The following is an 18357-nucleotide window of genomic DNA, read 5'->3' as shown; positions in this document are numbered from 1 at the left end:
AAGACATTTGAATTTTTGAACTCCCGCATAATGAAGCAATCCTTCCAAAGATGCGTAGCTTGCCTCTCCTTTGATCCATGCTTTGGGCAAGGCTGATTTAACAGGCGCTCCAGATTAGGGCCTGACCCTCCACCCCGCTGGGGCGGTTTACCCTTACGCCACTGACCGTTATCCTGGGTGTTGGTGTTAGCCACAAAGTCCAAGCTATTATTCGCCTTGCGTTTATCGTTGTTCCCATGACCTGCTGGGTTATGCTGCTGCCCTTTGGTGCTGCTGCTCTTCTTTCCCTTCCCTGTCTTGTCATCATTAGACTCGGGGTCCTTGGTACTATCGTAGTCGACATACTTCACCAGAGCCGCCATAAGTGTTCCCATGTCATTACAATGGCGTTTGAGCCGTCCCAACTTCAGCTTCAAAGGTGCAAACTAGCAATTGCCTTCCAATGTTAAAATGGCTGTGTCAGTGTTGATTCGGTCTGATGAATGCAAAATCTCCGAAACCCGACACACCCAGCGGATTGTTGATTCTCCTTCCTCCTGGAAACAAGCAGCTAAATCCACGATTGACATGGGCTGCTTGCACGTATCATTGAAATTATGGATGAACCGGGCCCTTAACTCGGCCCACGACCCAATGGTGTTGGCCGACAGGTTTTTCAACCATGTGCGAGCTGTTCCCTCCAACATCATGGTAAAGTATTTGGCACACGCCATCTCGTCCACATCCAACATCTCCATTGACATCTGATAGCTTTCCACCCATGACTCGGGGGATAAATCGGCAGTGTAATTCGGCACCTTGCGCGGGCCTTTGAAATCCTTGGGTAGCCGTACATTGCGCAATGCTGGGACGAGACATGGTACCCCCAAAGAACTGGAGGTAACCCCTAGTTCCACCGACGTCGTTGGACGAACCAGAGTAAGTTGGCGGACCTCGTGTTGCGCCTCTAACTCAGCCTCTGGACGTGCCCTAGCGCGATCCACTACATCCTGAGCATTGCCACCGCCGCCCGCCGGGTTATGGCCACGGGGCGGATTATGATTCCGCGCGCTTCTTGATACGGCCGGCTCATCGATATGCCTGCTGTAGCTCCAGCTCGGGCGGGGAGTAGAATGAATCCTTCAGTGGCTATATGAATAAGCCTGCTACCAAGTCAAGGCCGTCTGAAGGAGCTCCCTAGCCCGTCGTGTCTCAATTGCTAATGGGGATTCACCATCAATCAGGAGAGCCGCCAATCGTGAAGCGGCAGCAACCATGTTATCCAACGGGTTAGAGTAATGACCCGGAGGCGTTGAGACGTGTCGTGATGGGACATTGTTCTGATGAGGCTGAGGCGGCAGATCCATCGCGCGCGGCTGAACCGGTGCCCCGGTCTCAGGTGCCTCCGCCCGATTTACTACTGGCTGGTTGCTGGTGCCTGCTCCTGGCGTGTTAAAGAGATTTCTTGGCTCAAAAACCGGCGGAAGGTGCGACCGGTATCTTCTCCTCATGACATCATCTGACGCACTATGATCCATCATAAGCTGGTAAGCCTCAGCCTCTAACTCGGCCCGCTCTGTAGCCATCCTGCTGTTCTCCGCCGCCAGGTCCGCTTTAGCCTGAGTTATCTGATCCTTCACCTTTGCAATCTTCGCGTTATGCTGATCCCGGTTTGCCGCATCCACCTCTGCTGCCAGCAACGTTGCCAAATCGTCGAACAAATCGAACAAAACCTGAGCCGGAGGCGGCATAGAGCCCCCTACTCCTGCTGGTGTTGCTGCTGCTGAACCGGAGATCATTGCTGCGACGGTAGAAGAGTGTTGCGCTAATTGTGTACCGGCCATGAAGACCACGACCCGAGTCGGCGGATCAGGGGGTCCCGAAATACTGTCGCCATCGGAACCACCACTAACCTGGCCATCCTGCAGCTGATATAGTGACTCGGTCTCTCCGGTTGAAGACTCATCATCAGAATAGACAACGGTTTTGCCACCAGATGCCGATCTATCCTCATATTCCCCTCCATGGATGACACCTACGAAGGCACGCTTTATGACGGGCTGAACCTGGGCAGATCCTGCACGCTGAGCCGTCTCGATGATGTCGGTGCAGATCTCCGGCTTAGGGCCCGGCTCGCTGATCTTGCCGATGAAGACGTGAATTCCACCAAAGGAGACCCGGTACCCGTACTCAATTGAGCCGGCCTCAGGACTCCATCCTGCATCGTCGATGTAGAACTTGCCGCGACGACTTTTAGTCATCCGGCCCACAGCGTATCCCTTGAGTCCTTTGAAGCTGCCCTTCAAGAACTCGAAACCATCGTGTGATAGCCCCACGGTGGGCGCCAACTGTCATGGTTTTGTCACGGCAGATGTCCTCGTGAAAGGACTTAGTCGTGGAGCCATCGCTACGGGTTAGCTTAAAGGGGTTAAAGTGGACAAGGGACGCAAGAGTTTATACTGGTTCGGCCCCTTACGGTGAAGGTGAAAGCCTAATCCAGTTGTGATGGAATTGCCAGGGTTTCGATGACCAGGGAGCGAATCCGCTTTGCCTAGCTCTCGAGTTATTGTGTGTTGTTCCTGAACCGCCGCCGGGTCGCCCCTTTATATACATAGGTCGACACCCGTCAGTTTACAGAATCCCGAGGCCAGATCATAAACGTGTCCGGCTCGGTCTCTATTCCTTCTATCTTACAATACAAGCTATATATCAATGTCGGTTTATGTCTACATGCCTTAACCCGCCTTTGGGCCTTGGGCCTTCATGAAGCGCCACCATCTTTGTCTTCATGGGCTTCAAATAAAGTAATCATCATGGGGATAATCCGGCCCCTCCTGGCCGGTTTATGTCCAATAGTAATATCCCCAACAATGGTCGTTGGGAGAAAGAGTATTTATTTTTATTACGAAGTTTATTAGTAATAAAAATTATTTTCAAAATTTTGCATTTAGGTCCAGAAAAATGTTCAGCTAAGCCCATATATTTAAAGGGAATTATGTGAATTTTTCTGGAATTTTTAAAATTCTATTTATTATAGTTTTCGTGTTTTTCTTATTTCTGGAAAATGTTTAAAAAAACTTCCTCCGCCGAACTGGGCCTTGGTGGGAGGTGCCCCAGCCCACCTAGGGGCTGGTCCCTTCCCACTATTGGCCCATGTAAGCCTCCGGGGCTGGTGGCCCCACATGGTGGAGCCCCGGACCCCCCCGGTGGTCCCGGTACACTACCGGTGATGCCCGGAACACTTCCGGTGGCCAAAACCATACTTCCTATATATTAATCTTTACCTCCAGACCATTCCAGAACTCCTCGTGACGTCCAGGATCTTATCCGGGACTCCGAACAACATTCAGTAACCACGTACATACTTTCCCTATAACCCTAGCGTCATCGAACCTTAAGTGTGTAGACCCTACGGGTTCGGGAGTCATGCAGACATGGCCGAGACAACTCTCCGGTCAATAACCAACAGCGGGATCTGGATACCCATGTTGGCTCCCACATGCTCCACGATGATCTCATCGGATGAACCATGATGTCAAGGACTTAATCAATCCCATATACAATTCCCTTTGTCTAGCGGTACGATACTTGCCCGAGATTCGATCGTCGGTATCCCGATACCTTGTTCAATATCGTTACGGGCAAGTCTCTTCACTTGTTCCGTAACACATCATCCCGTGATCAACTCCTTGATCACATTGTGCACATTATGATGATGTCCTACCGAGTGGGCCCAGAGATACCTCTCTGTTTACACGGAGTGACAAATCCCAGTCTCGATTCGTGCCAACCTAACAGATACTTTCGGAGATACCTGTAGTGTACCTTTATAGCCACCCAGTAACGTTGTGACGTTTGGCACACCCAAAGCACTCCTACGGTATCCGGGATTTGCACAATCTCATGGTCTAAGGAAATGATACTTGACATTAGAAAAGCTTTAGCAAACGAACTACCTGATCTTGTGCTAGGCTTAGGATTGGGTCTTCTCCATCACATCATTCTCCTAATGATGTGATCCCGTTATCAACGACATCCAATGTCCATGGCCAGGAAACCGTAACCATCTATTGATCAACGAGCTAGTCAACTAGAGGCTTACTAGGGACATGGTGTTGTGTATGTATCCACACATGTATCTGAGTTTCCTATCAATACAATTCTAGCATGGATAATAAACGATTATCATGAACAAGGAAATATAATAATAACCAATTTATTATTGCCTCTAGGGCATATTTCCAACAGTCTCCCACTTGCACTAGAGTCAATAATCTAGTTCACATCACCATGTGATTAACACTCACAGGTCACATCGCCATGTGACCAACATCCAAGAGTCTACTAGACTCAATGATCTAGTTCACATCACTATGTGATAAACACTCAAAGAGTTCTGGGTATGATCATGTTATGCTTGTGAGAGAGGTTGTAGTCAACGGGTCTTTCCATATTCAGATCCCTATGTATTTCGCAAAACTTTATATCATAGATGTTGCTACCACGTTCCACTTGGAGCTATTCCAAATTGTTGCTCCATTATACGTATCCGGTATCTCTACTCAGAGCTATCCGGATAGGTGTTAAGCTTGCATCGATGTAACTCTTTACGTCGAACTCTTTACCACCTCCATAACCGAGAAACATTTCCTTATTCCTCTAAGGATAATTTTTTTGACCGCTATCTGGTGATCCACTCCTAGATCACCTTTGTACCCTCTTGCCAGACATGTGGCAAGGCACACATCTGGTGCGGTACTCAGCATGGCATACCGTATAGAGCCTATGACAAAAGCATAGGGGACAACCTTCGTCCTTCCTCTTTCTTCTGCCGTGGTCAATCTTTGAGTCTTACTCAACTTCACACCTTACAACTCAGGTAAGAACCCCTTCTTTGACTAATCTATTTTGAACTCCTTCAAAAACATGTCAAGGTGTGCGTTCTTTGAAAGTATTATCAGGCGTCTTGATCTATCTCTATAGATCTTGATGTCCAATATGTAAGCAGCTTTATCCAGGTCTTCCTTTGAAAATCACTCTTCAAACAACCGTTTATGCTTTCCAGAAATTCTACATCATTTCGGATCAACAATATGTCATCCACATATACTTATCAGAAATGTTGTAGTGCTCCCACTCACTTTCTTGTAAATACAAGTTTCTAGCAAACATTGTATAAACCTAAAAGCTTTGATCACTCCATCAAAACATATATTCCGATTCCGAGATGCTTGCTCTAGTCCATAGAAGGATTGCTGGAGCCAGCATACCTTTTAGCATCCTTAGGATCGAAAAAACCTTTTATTGTATCACATACAACTTTTCTTACGAAAACTGGTAAGAAAACTTGTTTTGACATCCATCCGTAAGATTTCATAATCGAAAAATACAGCTAATGCTAACATGATTCCGACGGACTTAAGCATCGCTACAGGTGAGAAATTCTCATTGTAGTCAACTCCTTGAACTTGTGAAAAGACTCTTTCCCACAAGTCGAGCTTCATGGACGGTAACATTACCGCCCACGTCCGTCTTCTTCTTAAAGATACATTTATCTCGATGGCTTGCCGATCATCGGGCAAGTCCACCAAAGTCCATACTTTGTTCTGATATATGGATTCTATCTCGGATTTCATGGCTTCTAACCATTTGTCGGAATACGGGCCCACCATCGCTTCTCCATAGATCGTAGGTTCATTGTTGTCTAACAACATGATATCCAAGACAGGATTACCGTACCACTCAGGAGTAGTACATATCTTTGTCGACCTACGGGGTTCGATAGCAACTTGATCCGAAGCTTCATGATCACTATCATTAACTTCTTATTCAACAGATGTAGGCTCCACAGAAAACATCTTTCTGTGTTGCATCACTCTCTGGTTGAAATAAAGGTTCGACAACCTTATCAAGTTCTATCTTCCTCCCACTCAATTCTTTCGAGAGAAACTCCTTCTCGAGAAAGGACCCGTTCTTAGTGACAAACAATTTACCCTCGGATCTGAGATAGAAGGTATACCCAACTGTCACCTTTGGGTATCCTATGAAGATGTGTTTGTCCGCTTTGGGTTCGAGCTTCTCCGACTGAAGCCTTAAGCATCGCAGCCCCAAACATTAAGAAACGACAACTTTGGTTTCTTGCCAAACCAATGTTCATACGACGCCGTCTCAACGGACTTAAATGGTGTCCTATCTAAAGTGAATGCAGCTGTCTCTAACGCATAACCTCAAAATGAAAACGGTAGATTGGTAAGAGACATCATAGATCGCACCATATCTCATAGGGTTCGATTACGATGTCCGGACACACCATTACCTTGTGGTGTTCCAGGTGGCTTCAACTGTGAAACAATTCCACAATGTCTTAAGTGATTGCCAAACTCATAACTCAGAAAATCCCCTTTTGATCAGATCATAGGAACATGATCTTATTGTTATGATGATTCTTAACTTCACTCTGAAATCGCTTGAACTTTTCAAACGTTTCAGACTTGTGCTTCATTAAGTAAATATACCTATATCTACTCAAATCGTCAGTGAAGATGAGAAAATAGCGATATCCACCGCACGCTCCAATTATCATTGGATCACACACATCTGCATGTATGATTTCCAACAAGTCACTTGCCCGTTTCATTGTACCTAAAAATGGGGTCTTAGTCATCCTGCCCATGAGGCATGGCTCGCATGTGTCAAGCGATTCAAAATCAAGTGACTCCAAATATCCATCGATATGGAGTTTCTTCATGCATCTTACGCCAATATGACCTAAGCGGCAGTGACACAAGAAAGTGGTACTATCATTATTAACTCTGTATCTTTTGGCGTGAACATGTGTATCACCACGACCAAGATTCAATGAACCATTCACATAGGGTGCATGACCATGAAAGGTATCATTCATGTAAACATAATAACCATTATTCTCTAACTTAAATGAATGACCGTATTGCAATGAACATGATCTAATCATATTCATGCTCAACGTAGACACCTGATAACATTTATCTAGGTTCAATACTAATCCCGAAGGCAGATGGAGCGTGCGATGGTGATCTCATCAACTTTGGAAACACTTCCAACACACATCATCACCTCGCCCTTAGCCAGTCTCCGTTTAGTCCGTAGCTTTTGCTTCAAGTCACCAATAATAGCAACTGAACCGGTATCCAATACCCAGGTGCTACCAGGAGTACTAGTGAGGTACACATTAATAACACGTATATACTTTGTTGAAGTTACCAGCCTTCTTATCTACCATGCATTGGGGTAATTCCGCTACCAGTGACCGTTCCCCTTACAATAGAAGCACTTAGTCTCGGGTTTGGGTTCAACCTTGGGTTCCTTCACTGGAGCGGCAACTGGTTTGCCATCCATGAGGTTTCCCTTCTAGCCCTTACCCTTCTTGAAACCAGTGGTCTTGTTAAACCATCAACACTTGATGCTCCTTCTTGATTTCTACCTTTTGCGGTCTTAAGCACCGCGAACAGCTCCGGGATCAATTCCATCCCTTGCATGTCATAGTTCATCACGAAGATCTAGCAGCTTAGTGATAGTGGCTAGAGAACTCTATCAATCACTATCTTATCTAGAAGTTTAACTCCCACTTGATTTAAGTGATTGTTGCACCCAGACATTCTGAGCACATGCTCACTAGCTGAGCTATTCTCCTCCATCTTGTTGGCAAAAGAACTTGTCAGAGGTCTCATACCTCTCAACACGGGCATGAGCCTGAAATCCCAATTTCAGCTCTTTGAACATCTCATATGTCTTATGGCGTTCAAAACGTCATTGGAATCCCGATTCTAAGCTGTGAAGTATGGTGCACTAAACTATCAAGTAGTCATCAGGATGTGTCTGTCAGGTGTTCACAACATCCACAGACGACGTTGTAGGGGTTTGCACATCGAGCAGTGCATCAAAGACGTAAGCCTTCTGTGTAGCAGTGAGGACACTCCTCGGACTATGGACCTAGTTCGCATCATTGCTTACAATATCTTTCAACTTAATCTTTCTCTAGGAACGTATTGAAACAGGGAGCTACAATGTGAGCTATTTATCTACAACATATTTGCGAAGACAATTCAGACTATGTTCATGATAATTGAGTTCATCTAATGAACTCCCACTCAGATAGACATCCCTCTAGTCATCTAAGTGAAACATGATCCGAGTCAACTAGGCCGTGTCCGATCATCACGTGAGACGGACTAGTCAACATCGGTGAACATCTTCATGTTGATCGTATCTTCTATACGACTCATGCTCGACCTTTCGGTCTTCCGTGTTCCGAGGCCATGTCTGTACATGCTAGGCTCTTCAAGTCAACGTAAGTGTTTTTGCTGTGTAAATCTGGCTTACACCCGTTGTATTCGAACGTTAGAATCTATCACACCCGATCATCACGTGGTGCTTCGAAACAACGAACCTTCGCAACGGTGCACAGTTAGGGGGAACACTTTTCTTGAAATTTTAGTGAGGGATCATCTTATTTAAGCTACCGTCGTTCTAAGAAAATAAGATGTAAAACATGATAAACATCACATGCAATCAAATAGTGACATGATATGGTCAATATCATTTTGCTCCTTTTGATCTCCATCTTCGGGGCTCCATGATCATCGTTGTCACCGGCATGACACCATGATCTCCATCATCATGATCTCCATCAGCGTGTCTTCTTGAAGTTGTCTCATCATCTATTACTTCTACTACTATGGCTAACGCTTTAGCAATAAAGTAAAGTAATTACATGACATTTATGTTGACACGCAGGTCATAAATAAATAAAGACAACTCTTATGGCTCCTGCCGGTTGTCATACTCATCGACATGCAAGTCGTGATTCCTATTACAAGAACATGATCAATCTCATACATCACATATATCATTCATCACATCCTTTTGGCCATACCACATCACAAGGCATAAGCTGCAAAAACAAGTTAGACGTCCTCTAATTGTTGTTGCAAGTTTTTTATGTGGCTGCTATAGGTTTCTAGCAAGAACGTTTCTTACCTACGCGAAAACCACAACGTGATATGCCAATTTCTATTTACCCTTCATAAGGACCCTTTTCATCGAATCCGATCCGACTAAAGTGGGAGAGACAGACACCCGCTAGCCACCTTATGCAACTAGTGCATGTCAGTCGGTGGAACCAGTCTCACGTAAGAGTACGTGTAAGGTCGGTCCGGGCCGCTTCATCCCACGATGCCGCCGAAGCAAGATAAGACTAGTAACGGCAAGTAAATTGACAAAATCGACGCCCACAACTGCTTTGTGTTTACTCGTGCATAGAAACTACGCATAGACCTAGCTCATGATGCCACTGTTGGGGAACGTAGAAGAAATTAAAAATTTTCTACGCATCACCAAGATCAATCTATGGAGTAATCTAGCAACGAGGGGAAGGAGAGTGCATCTACATACCCTTGTAGATCGCTAAGCGGAAGCGTTCAAGTGAACGGGGTTGATGGAGTCGTACTCGTCGTGATCGAAATCACCGATGATCCTAGTGCCGAACGGACGGCACCTCCGTGTTCAACACACGTACAGCCCGGTGACGTCTCCTACGCCTTGATCCAGAAAGGGGAGAAGGAGAGGTTGGGGAAGACTCCATCCAGCAGCAGCACGACGGCGTGGTGGTGGTGGAGGAGCGCGGGACTCTAGCAGGGCTTCGCCAAGCACTACGAGAGACGAGGAGGAAGAGGGGTAGGGCTGCGCCAACATGGAGATTGAATCGCGTGTTGGGCTGCTCCTTTGCTCAAGTATATATAGGGGGAGGGGAGGGGCTGCGCCCCCACCTAGGGTTCCCTCCCTAGGGGTGGCGGCAGCCCCCAGATCCCATCTGGGAGGCAGCCAAGGGGGAGAGAGAGGGGGGCGCACCTAGGGTGGGCCTTAGGGCCCATCTGCGCCTAGGGTTTGCCCCCTCTCCTCTTGAGGACGCCTTGGGCCTTGGTGGGAGGCGCCCCAGCCCACCTAGGGGCTGGTCCCTTCCCACTATTGGCCCATGTAAGCCTCCGGGGCTGGTGGCCCCACCTGGTGGACCCCCGGACCCCCCCGGTGGTCCCGGTACACTACCGGTGATGCCCAGAACACTTCTGGTGTCATACTTCCTATATATTAATCTTTACCTCCGGACCATTCCGGAACTCCTCGTGACGTCCGGGATCTTATCCGGGACTCCGAACAACATTCAGTAACTGCGTACATACTTTCCCTATAACCCTAGCGTCATCGAACCTTAAGTGTGTAGACCCTACGGGTTCGGGAGTCATGCAGACATGGCCGAGACAACTCTCCAGTCAATAACCAACAGCGGGATCTGGATACCCATGTTGGCTCCCACATGCTCCACGATGATCTCATCGGATGAACCATGATGTCAAGGACTTAATCAATCCCATATACAATTCCCTTTGTCTAGCGGTACGATACTTGCCCGAGATTCGATCGTCGGTATCCCGATACCTTGTTCAATATCGTTACGGGCAAGTCTCTTCACTTGTTCCGTAACACATCATCCCGTGATCAACTCCTTGATCACATTGTGCACATTATGATGATGTCCTACCGAGTGGGCCCAGAGATACCTCTCTGTTTACACGGAGTGACAAATCCCAGTCTCGATTCGTGCCAACCTAACAGATACTTTCGGAGATACCTGTAGTGTACCTTTATAGCCACCCAGTTACGTTGTGACGTTTGGCACACCCAAAGCACTCCTACGGTATCCGGGAGTTGCACAATCTCATGGTCTAAGGAAATGATACTTGACATTAGAAAAGCTTTAGCAAACGAACTACACGATCTTGTGCTAGGCTTAGGATTGGGTCTTGTCCATCACATCATTCTCCTAATGATGTGATCCCGTTATCAACGACATCCAATGTCCATGGTCAGGAAACCGTAACCATCTATTGATCAACGAGCTAGTCAACTAGAGGCTTACTAGGGACATGGTGTTGTCTTTGTATCCACACATGTATCTGAGTTTCCTATCAATACAATTCTAGCATGGATAATAAACGATTATCATGAACAAGGAAATATAATAATAACCAATTTATTATTGCCTCTAGGGCATATTTCCAACAGCGAGGACATCCCCCCCCTCCTTAAATACCGCCGCCCCGACCCCTCTCTCCTCCCCAAAGCCAACAGTAGAAACAGTAGCCGAAGTAGCCGCCGCCTCACGCCGCAGGCGTCGTGGCCGCCCCGCGTAGCTGCCGCCGCTGCCGAAGCCACAGCCGCCGATGACCGGAGTCGCCTCTCGCCCGAACCGCCGCCACCGGAGTCGCCTCACCCCGCCTCGCCGCCCCGCCCCGCCGCCGCCGGAGATCCGCCTGCCGATGTCGAACCGCCAAAAACCGCCGCCGAACCGCCCGGTTTTCTTTTGGTTTTTTCGGTTTTTCTTTTAAAACCCAATTTGTTTTTTTAGTTATTTAGGGAACGTTCATTGTTTAAGCCTCTGGAGCGAATGGTTTTCATCGTTTAAGTTCTGTAGCGATCGTTCGTCCGATTAGTGTCTGTTTTGTAGCCAGGGACCTAGATGCAATTACTTTTCTTATAGATTGGTCCCTACTTTTCAATCTATCACAACTTTTTTACTCGTTTGTCCAAATTCGATGAAACCAACGCCAAATTCTTCATCATGATCCCCTCTATCAAGAAAACCAACTTAATAGTATTTTCGAAAGTTTAAAATTTGAATTCAAACAGATTTGAATTTGAACTTCTTTTGATCATAACTTGAGTTTTGTAATTCTGATTTGGTTGATTCTTTTTGCAAATCGAAGCTCTTTACCTAAACCTTCTGTTAAGACATAATACATATAGCTTAGATACTATTAGAAATTGTTTAATGTTTAAAAGTGTTATTCGCTTATTTTTGAGTTTTCCGAATCTTTTTCTTTGGTTTTCTTTGCATCTTCATGCTTGAGTGCTTATGTATCACTACTATAGGATGCTGCTAACGCGACACTATGATCAGAGACCCTTTCATGAAACTATGTGCGATGCATTAATCACAAATGGGGATGTAAAAACCCATCAAAATGTGCAAACTGTTTGCAATGGAGGATGCATCAAACACGGTTCCGATTTTAGTTGCGTGTCCGATCCAGGGCATACGGTTCAGTCCAATGAACTATTTGCGATGAGGCGGAACAAATGAAATGGGCAGCCTGATGAAGGTGTGTGCAATATACAGCATACAATTCACTTGGATGAACTGTTTGTGATTAGGCAACACAAAAGAAACGGTCAACCAGATCAAGGTGTGTGTGATTAAGGACATACGCTTCAGAAGGATTAATTGTTTGCGATTAGGCAACAGAACAGAAACGGGTAAGCCAGATCAAAGTGTCTGCGATTGATGGCATACACTTCACATGGATGAACTGTTTGCAATTAGTCACAACAAACTGAAATAGTTAGATAGATCAACGTGTGTGCGCTAGACGGGCACACGCATTCTAATTAAAAGAAGTGTGCGCGATGGTAATAATGGGCGCGCACTATTGTTGGAACAAGATGTGTGCTGACATTGCCTATTGCGCTGCACCCTATGGCGCAAACGCCACGTACGCAGCCGAGAAGGCGTATGTGCCCACGTTACGCCTTCCGAGAATAGTGCCGCACTTATAACTGTCAATAAATTTTGAGCATGCGTCCCATGACATTCCAAATTGCAAACCTGTTCACACCGATCAAAACCTAAATGGTTTCCCACTTAGGAGCGTATTACTACGCGGTTATAAATACTACTACTCCAAGATGACTGCACATTCCTCCTCAACTCCTCATCTACAAAAAGTCAAAAGCAAACAAGTCATTCATCATCGTTCCCTTGCGTCCTCCATGGCCAGTGTGAGTTCTTGGTCGAGAGATTGCCACCAGGGAGAGGCGAGCCTGGAAGTGGGAGCACAAGAGATGTACCGCCTCGCCGCAAAATCAGCCAACATGTCTCGCCGCATGGCCGTAGCAGCAGAGAGGTCCCGCCGCGCCGCAGAAGCAGCATGGAGGACCCGCCGAACCGTCGATGCAGCAGACTGGTCCGGCCGCGCCACGGAAGCAGAAGAGATGTCCCACCGCGCCATGAATGCAGTAGAGATGTCCTCCCGCGCCGTGGTGGCTTGGGAGAATGCCTCACGGGCAGGCGAGGACTCTTACACGCGCATGTGTGCCCTCGTCCTTAGGCAGATGGATCAGGTCTCCAGGTGGGCGAGGTTGCAGGATGACCTGAAAGCCTCATTTGAACAGTCTGCCAACGTCATCCAGCAACTAAATGAGCGCAATGCAAAGCTCCGGGCCGAGCGCGACCTGCTGAGGGTGAAGATCCTCGGAAGTGCAGAGCAGCAGGAGCAGACCACTACCTTGTTGAAGAGGACCGGCGTCATCGTCGAGAAACTTATGGACGAGAATGCCATGTTGCGCATCAAGCGCAGAAGGCTGGTGGAGGAATCCGTGGATGCGCTCAACCAGCATCTTGAGGACAAGAAAGAGCTCGTCGCCGCCCGTCGCGGGGACTAGTTCCCGCGGCCTGCAGCAACGCATCAAGAAAGTAGAGACCAGCAAGCCAGATCGTTGTTTTCCTTCTCCTTTTGCCCTTGTGTATATCGGGCATTGCCGCATGTGGGATTATGTTTATAAATATGTAAGACAATTATTATCCAATGTCATTGTCCTTATATTCATCATGCTTGCTATAAGTCGCAGTCGATGCTATATAGGTCCGTCGGATCTTACATCAAGATCTGTGCAAAACTTTCTTTTCAGATTTTCATTTCTCTCTCTTGAATCTCAGTCCAGTGAGACATATAGCCACGCCGTAGAACAGGTGCTCGGGCACCATTAATGAAGACATTGGGAGGGAGGTGCGCGGCGGGTAGCGGTCAAAAGGGCTCTCCTCCCGATGATCACGCGTAGGGGTCTGATCGCATGCCTCCCGTACTCAAATAGCTACCCCACACGGCACCTCCTAGCCAATAAAAATGGGGACACCTGGCTGCACGTAATTGGTAAGTCGAACTCCCACGGTTTCAATAATACTTGTGTTTCCGATTTGTAACGTGACAGCACTTGTTCCAGAATGACTTTGTTGATTGTTAATGTGTGCACCTTCACAAATCGGACAGAAAAATTACCACAACATGTTGGTACCATGTCATGAGACCGTGCCAAGTTTCATGATTTTCAGGCGTGTTTTGGAATTACAGGAATTAAAAAACCAAGTTTCTCAATCTTTCCGGCCAAGCCATGACACCCAGATGTTTGAATTTCACTCCCATCTCTTGCATGGGACCTATAAATTCACCCAAGGAGACACATGTGATTTTTCAAACAACTTTGGTGCGCTGGAGCATGTGCTTGTAGTTCAAATTTGAATTATGCACATTAAATGCCCAGAAACTCAATTAATGAATAAAAAAGTCCAAATGAACTCAGAATAATTCCAAAATTTAGCATGGTACTTCTATTTAGTCCAATCTGGATGTGTAAAAAATTAAGGCGGGAGAAGGCAGTGTACGTATGTCGTTTCACACACGGAGGTGACACATTCCCTCTCGGAACCATGAGCCTTCTTGAAGGAAGCTCCGGTTTGCAAGAATCTTACACCAAAGCTTGTCCCAACTCGGCCAAAAACTTTACTGCGGCATGTTGGTGCCATGTCATGACACCATGCCAAGTTTCATGATTTTCAAGCATGTTTTGGAATTACAGGAATTAAAAAACCAAGTTTCTCAATATTTTCGGCCGAGCCACAACGCCCACATATTTGAATTTCACTCCAATCTCTTGCATGGGACCTAGAAATTCACCCAAGGACACACATGTGATTTTTCAAACAACTTTGGTGCATTGGAGCCTATGCTAGTAGTTCAAATTTGAACTATGCACATTAAATGCTCAAAAACTCAATTAATGTATAAAAAAGGCCAAACGAACCGGGAATAATTCCAAAATTTAGCACGGTACTTCTATTTGGTCTAATCTGGTTGTGTAAAAAATTTAGGCGGGAGAAGGCAGTGTACGTATATCATTTCACACACGGAGGTGACACATTCCCTCTCGGAACCACGAGCCTTCTGGAGGGAAGCTCTGGTTTGCAACAAGCTTACACCAAAGCTTGTCCCAATTCAGCCAAAAAAATTACTGCAGCATGTTGGTGCCATGTCATGAGACCATGCCAAGTTTTATGATTTTCAGGCATTGTTTGGAATTGTAGGAATTAAAAAACCAAGTTTCTCAATCTTTCTAACCGAGCCACGATGCCCAGATGTTTGAATTTCACTCCCATCTCTTGCATGGGACCTTGAAATTCACCCAAAGACACACATATTATTTTTCAAACAACTTTGGTGCACAAGAGAACGTTCTTGTAGTTCAAATTTGAATTATACACATTAAATGCGTAGAAACTCAATAAATGTATAAAAATGCCAAACGAACACGGGATAATTCCAAAATTTAGCACGATACTTCTATTTGGTTTAATCTGCCTGTGTAAAAAATTAAGGCGGGAGAAGGCAGTGTACGTATGTCGTTTCGCACACGGAGGTGACACATTCCCTCTCGGAGCCAGGAGCCTTCTTGAGGGAAGCTCCGGTTTGTAATAAGCCTACACCAAAGCTTGTCCCAATTCGGCCAAAGAAATTACAGTAGCATGTTGGTGCCATGTCATGACACCATGCCAAGTTTCATGATTTTCGGGCGTGTTTTGGATTTACAGGAATAAAAAAACCAAGTTTCTCAATCTTTCGGGCCAAGCCACGACGCCCAGATGTTTGAATTTCACTCCTATCTCTTGCATGGGACCTAGAAATTCACCCAGCGACACACATGTGATTTTTCAAACAACTTTGGTGCACTGGAGCATGTGCTTGTAGTTCAAATTTGAATTATGCACATTAAATGCCCAGAAACTCAATTAATGTCTAAAAAGGCCAAACGAACACGGAATAATTCCAAAATTTCGCATGATACTTCTATTTGGTCTAATCTACCAGTGTACGAAAATTAAAGTGGAAGAAGGCAGTGTATGTATGTCGTTTCGCACATGGCGGTGACACGTTCCCTCTCGGAACCAGGAGCCTACTTGAGGGAAGCTCCGGTTTGCAAGAAGCTTACACCAAAGCTTGTCCAAATTTGGCCAAAAAATTTACTGCAGCATGTTGGTGCCATGTCATGACACCATGCCAAGTTTCATGATTTTCAGCCGTGTTTTGGATTTACGGGGAAGTAAAAAACCAAGTTTCTCAATCGTTCCGGCCGAGGCACGACACCCAGATGTTTGAATTTTATTCCCATTTCTTACATGGGACTTATAAATTCACCCAAAGACACACATGTGATTTTTCAGCAAACTTTGGTGCATTGGAGCATGTCCTTGTAGTTCAAATTTGAATTATGCATATTAAATGCCCAGAAACTCAATTAATGCATAAAAATGCCAAACGAACCCGGAACAATTCCAAATTTAAACGCGACACTCATGTACTAGTTGCATGTTCACTGTACGTAAATGTTCTAGAAATTCAAACACCATCCTTTCCCTCCGTAACACCATTTTGTCTTTCAAAACATAATGAAAAAATCAGGTATACCACAAACAGTTTACTAGAAAGAATCGTGTGGGATGCAATATAAAATATCTTGGCACACCGTCTTGTCTGGCTTACGCAGGAAGCTTCGTCGTCTAGATTCCACCGCCCCAGCTTCAACCATACTTGCACACTAGTTTCTCGCGGCACCGAGCGAATTTTTTTTGCCACCGCGGGAATATCTATCTCCCCGCCCCCTCCCTCCTACCAAAAGCCACATTTCCACTGTTCCTCCTTGCTTTCTGATGACCCACAAGTATAGGGGATCTATCGTAGTCCTTTCGATAAGTAAGAGTGTCGAACCCAACGAGGAGCAAAAGGAAATGCTAAGTGGTTTCCAGCAAGGTATTCTCTGCAAGTACTGAAATAAGTGGTAACATATAGTTTTGTGATAGGATAATTTGTAACGAGCAACAAGTAACAAAAGTAAATAAAGTGCAGCAAGGTGGCCCAATCCTTTTTGGAGCAAAGGACAAGCCTGGACAAACTCTTATATAGAGAAAAGCTCTCCCGAGGACATATGGGAATATCGTTAAGCTAGTTTTCATCACGCTCATATGATTCACGTTCGGTACTTTGATAATTTGGTATGTGGGTGGACCGGTGCTTGGGTGCTGTCCTTACTTGGACAAGCATCCCACTTATGATTAACCTCTATTGCAAGCATCCACAACTACAACAAAAGTATTAAGGTAAACCTAACCATAGCATGAAACATATGGATCCAAATCAGCCCCTTGCGAAGCAACACATAAACTAGGGTTTAAGCTTCTGTCACTCTAGCAACCCATCATCTACTTATTACTTCCCAATGCCTTCCTCTAGGCCCAAATAATGGTAAAGTGTTATTTAGTCAACGTTCACATAACACCACTAGAGGAGAGACAACATACATCTCATCAAAAATATCGAACGAATACCAAATTCACATGACTACTAATAGCAAGACTTCTCCCATGTCCTCAGGAACAAACGTAACTACTCACAAAGCATAAACATGTTCATAATCAGAGGGGTATTAATATGCATATAGGATCTGAACATATGATCTTCCACCAATTAAACCAACTAGCATCAACTACAAGGAGTAATTAACACTACTAGCAACCTACTAGTACCAATCCCGGACTTGGAGAAAAGAATTGGATACAAGAGATGAACTAGGGTTTTGAGAGGAGATGGTGCTGATGAAGATGTTGATGGAGATTGCCCTCTCCCGATGAGAGGAGCGTCGGTGATGACGATGGCAATGATTTCCCCCTCCGGGAGGGAAGTTTCCCCGGCAGAATAGCTCCGCCAGAGCCCTAGATTGGTTCTGCCAAGGTTCTGCCTCGTGGCGGCAGAGTTTCATCCGAGAAGATGGCTTCTTATTTTTTTCCATCGAAAGACTTCATATAGCAGAAGATGGCCACCGGAGGGCCACTAGTGGGCCCACGAGCTAGGAGGGCGCTCCCAGGGGGGTAGGGCGCGCCCCCACCCTCGTGGGCAGGGTGTGGCCCCCTGGTGAACTACTTCCGCTGAGTATTTTTTATATATTCTGAAAACGTCTTCCGTGAAGTTTCAAGACTTTTGGAGCTTGATACGTCTCCGTCGTATCTATAATTTTTGATTGTTCCATGCCAATATTATTCAACTTTCATATACTTTTGGCAACTTTTTATACTATTTTTGGGACTAACATATAGATCTAGTGCCCAGTGCCAGTTCCTGTTTGTTGCATGTTTTTTGTTTCGCAGAATATCCATATCAAACGGAGTCCAAACGGGATAAA

This window comes from Triticum urartu, chromosome 3 (genome assembly GCF_003073215.2).
Source record: "Triticum urartu cultivar G1812 chromosome 3, Tu2.1, whole genome shotgun sequence".
Taxonomy (NCBI): Eukaryota; Viridiplantae; Streptophyta; class Magnoliopsida; order Poales; family Poaceae; genus Triticum; species Triticum urartu.
This window is presented reverse-complemented; position numbering follows the sequence as displayed.